Raw genomic sequence first — 15649 nt, 5'->3', positions numbered from 1 at the left:
GTCAGCAGTGCAAAACTGAGAGTCACAGTGCAAAACACAGAGTCACAGTGCAAAACTGAGGGTCACTGTGCAAAAGTGAGAGTCACAGTGCAGACCTGAGAGTCACAGTGCAAAATTGAGAGTCACAGTGCAAAACATTGGTGGCAATGCAAAACTCCAATGGCAGTGCAACTCAAGTGGACGCCCTCTATTTTGAATTAAAGTTTCACAGCTTTTTGGACGGTGTCAACAAGTAAAATAGATGAAATTTTGAGGTCACTCGGGCACTCCTTAGTGACCATTGACAATTTTGAAAGGGGGGGGGGGCGTGCGTATAAGCGTTACAATTAATACAAAAATTAAGTGCTTGAAATAATTAATAAACAGTGGGCTATGAAGAAGTTTAGATATACACCTAAACGCCTCGACTTCATCGGCTTCTCAAGAAACATTGTTTTCCCACATTATTTCACATCTCAAATATATTCTAGGCCTAACCATACACTTACACACAATGCTACAGAAATGTCAATTCATGCTGAAGCAATGCAACCTTTGAATTCTGTCCACGTGTATTTTACACCGAGTCTGCGTACATCAACAATAGAGGTAAATCCGGGCAAATATTCAAAATGACCATTGTTAGTTTCGGATGCCTGGTAAGCTGTACCAGAAGTGAATATAGATTCGAATATATTGTTCTTTAGATTTATTAACTCATTTTCTCCATAATGCGTCCCTTTGTCGTCCACCCATAAGCCGATACCAAACATGACGTTTTTGTTGTCGCCATCCTACCGGCCGATGAAGGCGACCAGAATCGTTAATATAGAATGAAGGAATTACTAAATGCTGTAATATCAGGTACTCTGTCTAAATTTTCAAAACAATTAAGTTAGTCTTTACTCTATTTATTCTTTTTTTTTTAAACAAGCTTTGCGGCTTGTTCCTGAAATTGTCATTCACAGAGTCATTGATAACATAATATAAACCTAATAATAATAATAAACCTAGTCGTATAATAATAACATAATAAACCTAGTCGTATACAAGAAGATCTAGATACCTTTTGTAAATTGAGTAAGGAAAACAACATGAACCTCAACCCAAGTAAATGTGCCACCATGAAAATTTGCTTCTCTAAAAAATCAAGTTGATGACCCCCTTGACTATTTGTAGCACTCCGCTTAAGGTAGTAGATTCAGTAAGAATATTAGACATTCAACTCACCTCTGATCTTAAATGGAGAGTACATACGACAAATATTATATCTAAAGCTAATGGTAGACTATACATGTTGAAATTGTTAAAACACTTCAATCTCCCTTTGCATGATTTGATTACTATCTCTAATGGCTTTATAAGACCCCTCACAGAATATGCTGCACCGGCCTGGCACTCACAACTCACTGATAATGAAACCAAGAATCTGGAAAGAATCTAGAAGAGAGCCTGTAAAATTATGTTAGAACACCGTTATCATAACTATGATAACGCACGCACTCTGTGTGGATTAGCCACACTTAAAGAACGCAGAGAGAAAATTTGCCTGAACTTTTACAACTCACTAATGGTTAATTTTAAAAATTGGATCCCCAAAAACCAGATTTGAGTGCCATGGTAGGAAACTTAGAAATGCCAATCAACTGTCTCTCCGTAGTCATAGGACCAAAAGATATTTTAATAGCCCATTGCAATATATGACCAGACTTTGGAATGAGAGAAGGGCTTAAGAGAAAGGAAAAAAGGGGGAAGAAAAAAATCTTTAAATTTTAGGTAATGTATCGTAATTAATAATATAGCTAGTTGGTGATTTATACACCATTTTGCATGTCTCATCAGTTTATGTATTTGTTGTCGTGTATAGATTTTAAAAATATTTTAAAAATGTTAAGTGCCTGATGGTTTTAATGTCTGTTCCAAGTTTGTCTCTTGCCTTTTTTTAATGTCTTTTTTTTTTTAATTTGTAAAATTGTTACAATTCAGTCTTTAATACTGCAATTACAATTATTTTTGAATAAAATACCTTTATGAATGAATGAATGAATGAATGAAATATAAATATAGCAAATGAGAAAACAAAAAGTATCATTCTTTTTTAAATTTGAACATGATAAGCAGCGTTTAAAAGCTAGAAATTAGATGTTGAGGAATGTGGCTAAATTTAGTAACCAAATGATTAGCAAAGTGAAGTTTTGATTTGCACAAAACAAAAGAATTCACATTTATATCTACAAAAAAGAACGAGAGTTTAAAACAGTCTAGATAAAAACTAAAAAAGAGTAATAATATAACAATAATGCTTTAAAAGTTAGATTAATAAAAGTTAAAGATCTGACCTGATGTAAAATTACAGGTAGCATCCTCAATGACACCAGGTTTGGTTTGACCATTTATACCTGTACGAAAAAATAAATAAACATACATAATTTAAGTAACAGTTTTTATTAAATATTGGTAAGGTAAAGGTCGATCTTGAAGCTCTGGGCTCACATGCCGGAGTTCCCGTCTGTGTTTCCTTGGCGTTTGGTCCAGAATGTGTAAGGTTGTGGGAGGCCGGGAGTGGGGGTGGTTCGCCACTTTTACACAGCTCTTTGTTTTACCTTCCCAGCATATGCCGGTACCCATACTCCTGGGCGGAGAGCTACAAACGTAGATGAAGTGTCTTGTCTAAGGACACAAGCGACTGGCATAGCGTAGGCTTCGAACCCCTGACCTCAGGATTGAGAGTCCGAGCCACAACCACTTTTACAAGATTTTAGTAATTGCACATACGGAAGGCACCGAATAGTCACTCAATACATAAAAACAATTTTGACATTTGCTTCGTCTATAAAATAATCTTTTCAGCCTTAATCTTCGTAAACTATTATCATTCGTGCTACCGAAGACCGCTGGTGTAGTGTAGTCCTACTTACTTCGCGTCGTATTTTAGTTCCTGTACTACAGAATGTGATGCGTATGCGCCAGGGGACTCTAAAATCGATTAATAAACCTTTGAAACCCCTAAATTGTCAAAATTTCCGGGGGCTTCGCCCCCAGGACTACTTTCCGAACCTTTTAGTCGAAGCTCGACCACGCCCACTTTGTTTTTCTCGGGGAAATTTGACACCTCGTCGGGGCACCGCCCCCAACCCCGTCGGGGACCTCGGCCCCCCCCCCCTTCGGGCAAATCCTGGTGCCACCCCTGGTATGCGCGCAGCGATTGTATATCGCGTACACATGTAATTAGGCACTAACGTGGTAGCCAACGTGTATTCGAGTTCTTGGATCCCGGCTGCCATTGAGTAAAGACGTATGTTATTGTTATTGAGTTGTTGAAAAAACGTTTTTGAACCCACGGCCTGGTTCGGTCTCTTCTTCTGTAGCATTGGATTCACCCAAATACATAGCATAGTAAAAATAAACCCAAAGGTCTGCATATACTAAATTTAAACGTCCGTGGCCTAAGAGTCAAGCAAAAACAAAATAAGATTTTTAATTGGGTAAAAAACAACAAGGTAGACATCTTTCTTGTCCAAGAGACGCATTTTACAAAAAATCTTACAAATATAAATAATTGCTATGGGAGGGAGATGCGTACCATAGTTTTGGCACCTCCTTTAGCAGAGGGGTATCTATTCTTTTTAGAAAAGATCTATACTACAAATGCTTAAATGAAGAAATTGATAGCTCAGGTAGATTTATTATTCTAAATATCGAAGTCTGTGGTACTCAATATACTTTAGTAAATGTCAATGCGCCAAATGACAGTAAATCACAGAGTTCCTTTTTTAGAATTCTCCAAAAGCACGTCCAAAAATGTTGCGACACGCAATATATTATTATTGGAGGAGACATGAATTGTATTCAGGATAATCTGTACGATTTAAAGGGTAGCAAAACAAAAATATATAATTCAGTGTTCACTTTGAAAGGCTTTATGAAAAATCTAAAGCTAATTGATTGTTGGAGATTTTATAACCAAGATAAAATTCAATTTACATGGCGCTGAAAATCATCAAATTTATTTAAGAGGCTTGATTACTGGTTTGTATCAAAAACCTTATATGAGAGGAATAATATTATCTCTTGCGACATTAGACCTGCCATTTTTACCGATCATAAAGGTGTTTCAATTAAACTTAATGGACCTAGAGAACAAAGAGGCCCTGGGTTATAGAAATTCAACTCAAGCTACCTAAATTATATCACTTTTAATAATTAATAAAATCATTGATAATTTTGAACAAAAAATAAAATGTCTTAATCCAATAGATAAGTTGGAAATAGTTAAAACAAAAGTCAAAGAGTATGCAATACACTTTGGTAAAGAAGATAAAAAAAAAATGTAAAAAAGAAAATCTACAAAAATATATAAAAAAAACTGTAATGAAAAAATAGACTTAGAGATTAAAATGAAAACAAAAGAACTAGAAAATATATATGCGTTTGAGGCCAAAGGTGCTCAAATCCGATCCCGAACGAAATGGGTAGAAGAAGGGGAAACAAATTCAAAATACTTCCTAGGGCTAGAAAACAATAATGGTAAAAAAAAGAAATTTAAAAAATCAGGTCTGATGGAACATACGCTGTAAAAACCAAAGACATTCTGTCCGAAGAAGTCCAACATTTTAATAACTTATATGCCTCTGAAAAAATTATTACGACTGAAATTCATGAATATTTAAATTTAACAAAATAATCTAAACTAACAATTTCGGAACAACAATGTTGTGAAGGAGAATTAACCATCCATGAATGTGAAAATGCAATATGCAAATATGAAAACCAATAAAGCACCTGGGTCAGACGGCCTAACAGTAGAGTTTTATCAATCGTTCTGGCCCAAAATAGATACTTTGGTATGTAACTCATTAAGCTGGTGTTTAGAAATGGGAAAATTATCAAATTCACAACAAAGAGGGATGATAAATTTAATTTATAAAAAGGGTCAACGTGAAAATTTAAGCAATTGGAGATCTATAACTCTCCTAAATGTGGACTATAAGATTGCCGCATCTGTTTTAACAAAAATATTACAAAAAGTTATCAACAAATAAAGTTAGTAGTGACTAAAAAGGATACATTGAAGGCCGTTTTGGCGGCGAAAATATTACGCTGATAGAAGATGTGATCGAATATATGGATATTAACAGCTTAACAGGGGCTCTGATTAGCGTAGACTTTACTAAAAGATTTTGATACTGTCAACAGAGACTTCCTGATTAGTACGTTGGAACATTTAAACTTTGGCCCATATTTCATTAAGTAAATGTTTTGTATTGTGATACCGAAAGTATTATTATGAATAATGGATGGTGTTCAAGTAGTTTTAAAATGAACAGAGGCATTAGACAAGGCTGCCCTCTATCCGTTTATCATTGCAACAGAAATAATGGCTGTAAGACTTGGATTAAAGGCATTATGTTACCAAGTAAGGTCCACGTGTAAATGAAGTGAAAATTGAATTCGGAAAACTTTCTGGACTAAAACTAAATAAAGAAAAAACAGATGCTATGTGGTTAGGATAATGCAAACAAAGAACTGATAGTCTATAGGATATCAAATGGGTATCAGATGCATTCAGAATCCTCGGAATATATGTTGGTCATGACCATGACTTATGTTTTAATAAAAATTGGCTTGAAAAAATTGAATCTTTAAAAAATATACTAGATACATGGCGAAAAAGAAATTTAACTATTTTTGGAAAAATTTTAATTCTTAAAACACTTGCATTGTCTAAATTAATGTACAATGCAAGTGTTAGTGAAGCACCTGAAAGAGTCATCAACGAAGTTGATCGCATTGTTTTTGACTTCATATGGGATAAAAAAAAAAAGGAAAAAATAAAAAGATTAACTCTCATTAATTCGTATGAGTGTGGGGGTATTAGGGCCCTTGATTTTAAATCCCAAGTGCTTTCCCCTAAATTATCTTGGGTAAAACGTTTGTATAATGATGGAAGTAGCAAATTTGAAACACTTGCCAATGATGTACTTTAATAATTTTGCCCCAAGAAATATAATTGAAGATATATCGCATATGAATTGGAAGCAAAATCTCTGTAAAAAATTACACGGTTTTTACTTGTCATTACTTCATGCATTAGCCCAATGTAACGAAAGTTTAATGAAACATCCAACATGCTATGAGGAAATTATGAAGCAGCAAATTTGGGGAAACAAAATAATAATGTATGATAGATTTTATCTGTTATATAGAAACTGGATTAGATCCGGCCGGTATTCGCAAAATGAAAGATATTTTGATTGGTTACGAACTCATTAATTCAAATAAGCTATTATTATTGTTAAATAATAAATCAAATTGGATATCAGAATTTTCTAATTTAATGATGGCAATTCCACAGGAATGGAAAAATATTATATTCTCAAAAAATGAAAGTGTAAAACAAAATAATACACAACAAGTAGTAAACAATTGCTGCAATATGAACAGTAAACAAATTTATAATTGTTTTTTATCAAAAAAATGTTTAGAACCTACAAATTCTCAATCAAAGTGGCATAACTTTTTTAATACAGAATTTGACTGGGAACTTACCTGGTCATGGAAAGTGAAATCTATCAAAGAAAACAAGCTGAAACAGATAAAGTATAAAATATTGCACTGTATTGTTCCTACTAGAAAAAGGTTACATACGTGGAAAATTATCGAGGATAATACATGTCCAAAGTGCAATGTTGTTGAAGATGACGTACATTTTTTTTAAATTATTGTACAGAATCACATGACCTGTGACATTTTATTAATCATTTTAGCCTTATTAATTATGTTATTGAAGCAAATTTTAAAAATATTGTGCTTGGTACAGGAAACGTTTATATGGACCATCTGTTTTCATTAGGAACGTTTTAAAACATCTGAACAGATGGTGATACACCTCAGTTTTCCAACTTTTTATGATAGAAAAACATATTCGAAAATATTTGGAATAGCTTTTAACTGAACAACTCATTTTAAAAACGTATGCCAAAAATTTCTCCAGTATTTTTACATTGGCATATTGGATTATAGATGATTGTGTAACCACAATGTTGCTTATAAAAAATATTTTGTCTTTGTGATGAATAAAGGTGGGATGACCCCCACAAAAGATAAAAAAAAAAACAAGCTGTTAAAGGGCCATTTTTCTCCTCAACCACTCGTAATAGCGGAATGCTTCAGATTTTATAACAGAAATCAACACAGTGGTGAGTCCATACTTGATTTTAACGCAAGTCTTAGACGCCTAGCTGAACATTGTGAGTTTGGAAATGTGTTAAATGATGCACTACGGGATAGGTTAGTGTGTGGCCTTGTGAATGAGAATATTCAATGTCGGTTGCTGTCAGAGAAAAAAAACTGGTATATGAAAAAGCTCTCGAATTATCTGAGGCTTTTGAATCGGTGACAAAGGAGGTAAAGGAGTTACGTACATCACCTGCATAGGCGTAGATCCTGGGGGGATGGGGGATATATCCCCCCAATATTTGACAAGGGGGGATGGTCCATTGTATCATCCCCGCTCCAATATTTTGATTATGTATGGGATAAATTAATGGAGCTTTACACACTTCAAAAGACTGTCACAGATATAATTTGCACTGTCTTATGCGCTTACAAAGATAAAAATTAGCATAATGTATTAATGTTGAACAAAAATTATTTTATCTGGTACCAATCTAAGTTCTTCATTTTCTTAGATGTTAGATGTGCTTGCAAAGAGAGCCACATTTCACACTGAATGGTGTGTACGATATCAGTAATGTTATGTCAATTCCAAGAATGTTTAAGGTTATATCGGTTGATGAGGAATTTATTGATTAGGCCTATAATTGCAAATTGCATCAACTTATTTTGCAAAAACAAGGTTTCCAGTTTCAGAGGGGCGGCACATCCCCTGTCCGCACAAGGGCACACATTGGCGCTAACACCAGGCGCGTAATAGGGGTCTTGGGTCAGAGTGGGTATTTATTTATTTATTTTTTTAAATTTTTTATTTCAACCATCTTTAAAGAGGGTAACCCTTCTAGTTTAGCCCTGTAGGTTAACTGATATTCAGGGGCCCTCTTTAATAAAATTAAAGAATGAGGCCTACATCATCTAGATATGCTAGTTCTTATTGCACGTTGATTAAAAAGTAAGTATATATACACATATCACATACATATAGGCCTACATACACATACATACATACATACACACATGGCCCGGTATGCGACCAGTTGGTCGAAAACCAGTTTGCCGAAACCCGGCTTGCCGAGTTTAGACCACTTTGCCAAAAACCCAGTTTGCCGAATCCAGTTCACCGAAAACACGAAACCCAATTGGCCGAAATCCATGCCGAAAATCTTCCCTTACTGAATTCGGTCCTGCTACCCGACCTACTCGGCTAATAGATCATCCAACCCCCTGTCACAAATGACAGGTCGGGTGACAGGTTCGCTACTTACCTAAAATTTAATGCCTGCTGCCGGCGGCCTGCGAGCGATTTTTTCCCGTACGAAACATTTACATTAAACTCCACTCGGGCCGTCTCGACTGAAGCGACTAGGGCCGGAAATCTCATATTGCAGAATTCAGGAGGTCAAAAGGTCATCAACAGATAAACGTCTACAAAATGCAAAACAACTTCTGAGAGAACGTCGCTGTCTGATTTTAAAAAAATATATTACCAAGCTAATACTAATGGGTCGTTTAAAATGACATAATATTTGATTGAGCTGCACGAGTAATGGAAAGTGTTATTTGAACTTGAGTTAAATACTGTGACAATTTTATTTATTTATTTTTTTTTTAGTTAGATCTGGGTTTTGCATAATTACCTAGGCCTAATAACTACTAAAAATATACGCTTTCAGAGGAAAGCACAAAGAGGAAGGAATAGCGCGTTTCTTTATCAAATGAAACAGGGTGACAGTTATTTTCAAATTAAGAGAAGAGCTGAGAATAGGCAGCTCTAAATACTGGATACCAAAGACCTGCCAAAATGGCAGAGCACCAATGAATGTATAAATGAGGCCTAAGCCTAGTTATATGGTAAATAGTATCTGCAGGTTCTTGATTACAAGGCTAGACCAAGTTAATTAATGCCGAAATTATTATTATTTATTATTATTATTATTCATTATTATTATTCATTATTATGTTATTAAAACCTACCTTAGGAACTTAGACAATGGAGAAATTAGAGAACATTTAAAAAAAAAACGATGTTTAAGGGGAAATAGCACAAAAGCTTCCCTTGGGCTAATTATTAATTATAGGCCTAGTAAATAGGTTATTGATTACAAGACTTAGCCAAGGTAATAATGCTTAAATGATTATTATTATTAGTAGTATTATTATTATTGTTATTATTATTATTATTTTTATTATTTAACATTAATTACATTACAAGGATAGTTTGGCCAAGTTCAATAACGCCGGAATGGTATATTTTATTTATTACGGTATTATTTAATAATATTTCTCTTAAGCACTCTATTTTTTATTTAATGCTTCAATTTTTTCCCCATTTTTTCAAAATTTCAATCAACGTCGTGTGAAGCGTGATTGTTGGTGTCAACCTAGGATCCTAGCCTAGGAACCTAGGCCTAGTTTAGGGAGAGGGCCTATGGTAGGTAGTACTTAACTCAGCCTGTAGTTTATCTTCTTTCTGTCAGCCTTTGGTGTACGTCCTATCTACACTTTATAAAGGGGGGTACTAGCTTGTTGTAGATATTATACTAGCGTTTAATAACATACAAGAAGGTCACAGTTAGTTACACACGTACATCCTATAAATCCGTAAGATTTGATAAGCCTACCGTAGGCAAACATAGAAAAAGCAATAAAAGTATAACTCGAGCGTCACGACATTGCGAAGTGTCTGCTCTTGTTCCTCGTATCGAACTCGAGTCGAGTCAATCCGAGATGGCCCGAGTGAAATTTCATGCAAATGTTTCGTACGAAAAAAAAAACCGCGGCCTGCGAAGGTCGCGTACTAGTGCATTGTAGTTAGGCCTAGGAAGGTTAGTGATCTAGAGTGAGCAAGAGATATTTAGTTTACAATGGTCAGGCACGGCAAACGTAATGAATAAACCTACAATCTAGGCTACAACAATTAATACTCTCTTAACATATTCCTACATTTTGAATAAAAAGAAGTTAGGAATATAATCGGGAGCGCAAGTTTAGGTGTGGTGTAATGTCAAAAAGTGCATTGGCAGTCCGTAACGAACAGAAGCAACTACTGAATTTCCCGCAAATATTTTTTTACTGGCATTGTTCTTCTTGTCTATACCACAATTAAAAAGAAAATATAAATTGTGTTCACACCTAAAAATCGGGAAAATTACGATGCATAACAAACAAAAATAATAAGATTGAACGGAAGCGCCTACCCCACTGGCATCCCAAGACCGAACCATTGTGTGCCCGGTGAAGCTTATTATAATAGTATTTAAACATGTGTATTATAACGGTTAGTGCACGTGTTTGAATATTAATATAATATTTAAACATGTTTATTATAACGGTTAATACACATGTTTAAATGTGGTAATGTTTAGGCATGTGTATTTATAGTTATAATACAAAATGAATACCCTGCCGCAAAATGGACGGTTCTAAATCGCCCACGACTCAAGCACATGGATTTAGTTCGTTCGTTACGTTGTGCACTGGCCGTGAGCGAGTAATCGTCTGTAGATTGTATGCAGTTATAAAATCAATTTGTGTATTAAAATCAAATGCTAAATTGATTTTATAACTGCATACGATCTACAGACGATTACTTTACTAGTGTTGTCCGAAAGCTCTGGTTCTATTTCTGGCTGTTTACTTACGTTTACTTTTTAGCTGTTGCTTATCATTTTTGTATCTCTACTGAGATCCAGCCATTGTTTCCCACAGCATTGTTGTTTTCTCTTATACACATCTAGATGTGTATAAGAGACAGATATATGTATGTATATGTATATATATAAAGAAATAGTGCCACCACTTCGTACAGATGCAGTAGTGGTAAGAACATGGACCTATTAGTATTAAATAGGTCTATGGTAAGAGTAGGACAATATTCCATCGTGATTTTTATGCTGTAGTTAATGTTTCATTGCTTTTAACTGACTTTCGGCAAACTGGTTTAGGCAAACTGGAATCGGCAAACTAGTGGGTTCGGCAAACTGAGTTTCGGCCAACTGGGATTCATTGCTTTTGAGTCAGGAAACTGGCACTAGGCAAACTGAGATTCGGCAAAGTGGTCTCGGCAATCTGGTATTCGGCAAACTGAATTTTGACCAGTTGGCCTAGGTACTAACAACTAAACAAAGCACTAGAGGGAATTAATGTTGCTTCTACAGAAGGTAACTTAAAAAAAGCAGTCTGATTAGTAGTCACTTTGCGGTAAGGGTGAGTAAATCTCTGAAATGGTCAGACTTCAACAAACCTTTAATAAACGTCAACACTATAGTCTTTCTCTTCTTGCTACAAGGGTTGGTAATCCTGTAACTGGCAGGGCATGGTCAGTGCAAATATTTGCAAGCAGCCTAAAATGATATTCAATGCTATCTTTTGTACGTTTTTAATGACTTAGACATACGTTGAGTAATAGTACCATGCCAAATAGGGGCAGCATACTCCAAAACAGGCCTAAGCCACATAAACAGTTAAAAAATAAACAGTTAAAATATTAGCTTTCTTCAAAATTCATAATGAAGACAACCTTCGAGAAGCTCTTGAGGTAATAATAATGGTATTAAGTTATCATTTTTAAAGTTATTTTAAATGATAACTCCAAGGAGTTTCATAATGATTATCTAAATATGTGTCATTATGACGAAATGAAGGTGATATTATTAGCAGGTTTATATTTACGAAAATTAAAAATCAAAAGATGACATTCAGTTGGATTATTAGCTATATTGTTGAAAATACAATAACCACTTAAATCATCCAACAGAGACTGCAGCATGGAAGACATTTCTTTATACGTAACGGTCCCACCTAGGATATGATCGTCCACATATTTCCCTCTTCTGCAATAATCAACACAAACATAGTTATTGAGAATCAAAAATATCACCAAACCAAGCAGCCTCTCTTGGGGGAAACCACAGGACAATGACATGTATAGTTAATTGATCCTTGCAAACTTAGTGTTAGAAACACGCTCAGTAAGAAAACTGCAGATGGTGGGAATTATGGTATGGAATGGACGATCTCACCCCACGTTCAGTTAACTTTCTAACCAAAACTGTATGTCCTACATGATCGAAGCCTTGGTAAAGTCAATGGAACACAGGTCGACATAACTCCCACACATTCTAATATTCTTTAAAATGGTGTGGATAAGACTGACTAAATAATGGATTGTAGAACATTGTTTTTCTATTGTCAAATCTGGCATCAATTTTTGCCTAATATCATCAAAAATCCATTTAACAACAAATGATGTAGAGACACAATAGCAACGGTACAAACACCACATTGCGCATCTCATTGAATCACAAGAGAAATATGAAATTCTAATTACCTGTAATATTTCATGTTTTGCAATTAATCAGCAATCGTATATACTATGATTGATATCGTTTAATCATTGGCATAACCAATCAAATTTAGTTCCTTTAAAATATTGTTGATCGTATAATGACTTTATAAAACCAACAACATTTTTAAAGTTGTTGATCGTATAATGCCTTTATAAACATAATGAATACTGAAATTGATAGGAATATTGACAAAGAACCATTTAATTATTAACATTTTCATTAACCTTGAATTTTACAATTTGAAATATGGTTTTTTTGTTCCATGCATTATTAAATGCAACATACACAATAAGACAGGTAAAAAGCTAAAAGATAAAGATAAGTAATTTCTCATCTCTCATTTATTTTTCGCCACAAAAAAAAAAAACAAGCAATATTACCATCATAATGTGATGCTGTATACATATACCATAATATCATTGTGGACGGTAGGCCAAAGTAGAGCATTATTGTGAATTATGCCACCTTCAAAATTAAACAAAAAGATCAATAACAAAAAACAAAACACACAAATTTATATTGGCAATGGTATGCAACTCAAGTACGTACTTCTATATAACACATATGCACAGAGTACTGGATCATAGGCCTACAAATACGTTACTGAAACAGCAGCGTTAAAAACATAGAATACATGTTACAGATTACTCATCATAACACGTCAAGAGATACTTTTTGTATTTGAACTTAAATGAATTTGTTGATGGCGAGTTTCTTATACTGTTTTCAATATTATTCCAGATAATGGGCCCATGTCCTTTAAATGTATTTCTTGTACGATCTGTAGTGAATGTTTGTGGTATATACATATTTGAGGACCTGGTTCCATAAGAATGAACAGAATAAGATTTTTAAAAATAATTAGAAAAAATACTTAAAAGGAGATTATTATTGAATTTACACATAAATAAAGTAATATGTAGCTTATGAATGCCGAAAACAGTAGAGGTTTTCAAACCTTTTAAACATATAATGAATGAGCAAGATAGTGGTAGTGTGTACAGAGACGAACAATCTTTTTTTGTTTTATGTGCATTGATTTTAAATTGAATAAAGCATAAATAAGGTTTCAAGAGGCAAAACATGTTTGAGTCTAAAAAGAATACCAGTATACTTAGAAATAAATTTGTGTTATATGACACATATCGTTTCCAACTTAAAGTTTCATCTACAGTTATTCCAATAAATTTGGTGTGCGAAAATTTATCAATTGGGATAATGTCAATCCGAACGCTATCAAGATTTAGATATGATCAATTACTTTAGCTATTTCGGAAGAGAATATATGTAGTTTTGTTTAAATAAAGCGATAACCCATCCATCCATCCATCCATCCATCCATCCATCCATCTATCTATCCATCCATCTATCTAGCTATCTATATAGCTTAGAATGACCCGAATTTTTGAAAGCGAAGTAGACCATTCTGCTCTTTGTGTTGAAGAAGGTGTTGGTCCTACCAACTATGACGGCCTACCGCCTAAGCGTAGACGTAGGTATATGGGCAGACGTGGGGGAAGAAAGATAAAACGGCGAATTCCTGTCGTTTACAACGTATTTGTTAGGAACGACCAACTCCATACACACATTGAGCCTCTGACTCGGGTAACAACTTCAATTGAGTTAGTTCCAGACCATACTAAGCAAAATGGCGGCGATCGGAAGTCTGCAGTTGATTTACCCACCATCCTGCTTTGTAATGAACGTTCGGTGCTTAACAAACTTGATGAACTACATCCTTAACAAGGAAAAAATTGACATAGTCGTAATCACCGAATCATGGTTTTCACCTCACCATCACTCAAATCGAGTCAACATTCCTAATTATTCATTATTCTCTACCTGTCGAGAAGATAGACGTGGTGGGGGCGTAGCTGTTTACTTGAAAGATTACATGAATGTTCAACCACTTATAAACATTGTTGTACCTCCTGAACTGGAAGTAATTTAGATTCAAATAAGGCCGCATAGACTCCCGAGGGGGATTTCACAAATTGTTTTGTGCGGTGTTTACATAGTTACTAATTCTCAACATCAAGCATTATTAGAACATCATCTGATTAAAACCATGGATGGTATTCGTTCACGGTCACCTAAAACAATAATAATAATAATAATAATAATAATAATAATAATAATAATAATAATAATAATAATAATAATAATAATAATAATAATAATGTACAACATTATAATCGGAACCTGTCTTAAACAAGTCGTTAAATTTCACACATGTGGCAACGTTACATTGGATTTGATACTAACTAACCTCGACAATTTTTTTTGTGCACCCTCTGCTTTTGCTCCTCTAGGGAAAAGTGACCACCTGTCCGTCTTGTGGAAACCCAAGATCGGAACTGTAAATAATACTGTGAGCAAAATCAAAGTTCGTCCTTTTTATCCAACAAGAATTTGCAACTTCGGGCGCCGGATTTCCAGCCAGGACTGGTCAGATATTACTTGCTGTTCTACCACCCAAGTGAAAATGGATAAGTTGTATGAACTTTTGGACTATTTTTTCCCAATTAAAGTAGTTAAGATCCATAAGCCGGATAAACCTTGGGTTACTCAAGCCCTGTGAGACTTAATTGATAGGAGACAGTTAGCCTTTTTAATAACACTACGGAATGGAGGAAACTTAGAAATGCAGTTAAGAGGGAAGTTGCTAAACTCAAAGCCATTTATTTTTGTAATCGTGTTAAGCACTTACAGTGTAGTGAACCACGCAAGTGGCATACACATATTAAGACCATGGCATATATGGGTAATAATAAGTTACTCAATGTTCCAGTTCTGGGTCTTTTGCCCTCTGATCATGTTGGGATTGCTAATGCAATAAATAACCAATTCACCAGCATTGCCTGTGAGTTACCACCTTTAGATTATAACAAGCTTCCTGCCTATCTTCCTTCCGTTGATAGGATTCCCAAAATTCAGCCAAGGGAGGTATATATTAAATTGAAAAAGGTAAATCCAAATAAAGCTGGGGGGGGGGGGTGTGGATTGTATTCACCTAGAAATTTGCAGTTGAATTAAGCGAGCCGTTTTCTGATATTCTTAATTGTTCATTTAGAGAGGGCAGGCTGCCTGTCTAATGGAAAAAAAGCCATTGTCGTACCCATCCCTAAAAATCAGCCACCAAGTAT

The 15649-nt window shown here is 34.8% G+C and overlaps 1 protein-coding gene across 1 annotated transcript in view; it reads right to left on the bottom strand.

Moving 5' to 3' along the window:
• Positions 1-8439, bottom strand: part of LOC117123307 — a 14638-nt gene extending 6199 nt beyond the window's left edge. The window contains exons 1-2 of the mRNA XM_033269192.1: positions 8421-8439; positions 6529-6565 (exon numbers count right to left, since the gene is read on the bottom strand). The gene's annotated coding sequence lies outside the window, so the exon portion shown is untranslated. The remainder of the gene's footprint in view (positions 1-6528; positions 6566-8420) is intronic.
• Positions 8440-15649: the final 7210 nt, after the last annotated feature.

Source organism: Anneissia japonica, unplaced genomic scaffold (genome assembly GCF_011630105.1).
Source record: "Anneissia japonica isolate Jap-2015-1 unplaced genomic scaffold, ASM1163010v1 scaffold287732_len518695_cov146, whole genome shotgun sequence".
Taxonomy (NCBI): domain Eukaryota; kingdom Metazoa; phylum Echinodermata; class Crinoidea; order Comatulida; family Comatulidae; genus Anneissia; species Anneissia japonica.
The sequence above is the reverse complement of the archived record's forward strand: the minus strand, read 5'-3'. Positions and strand labels throughout refer to the sequence as shown.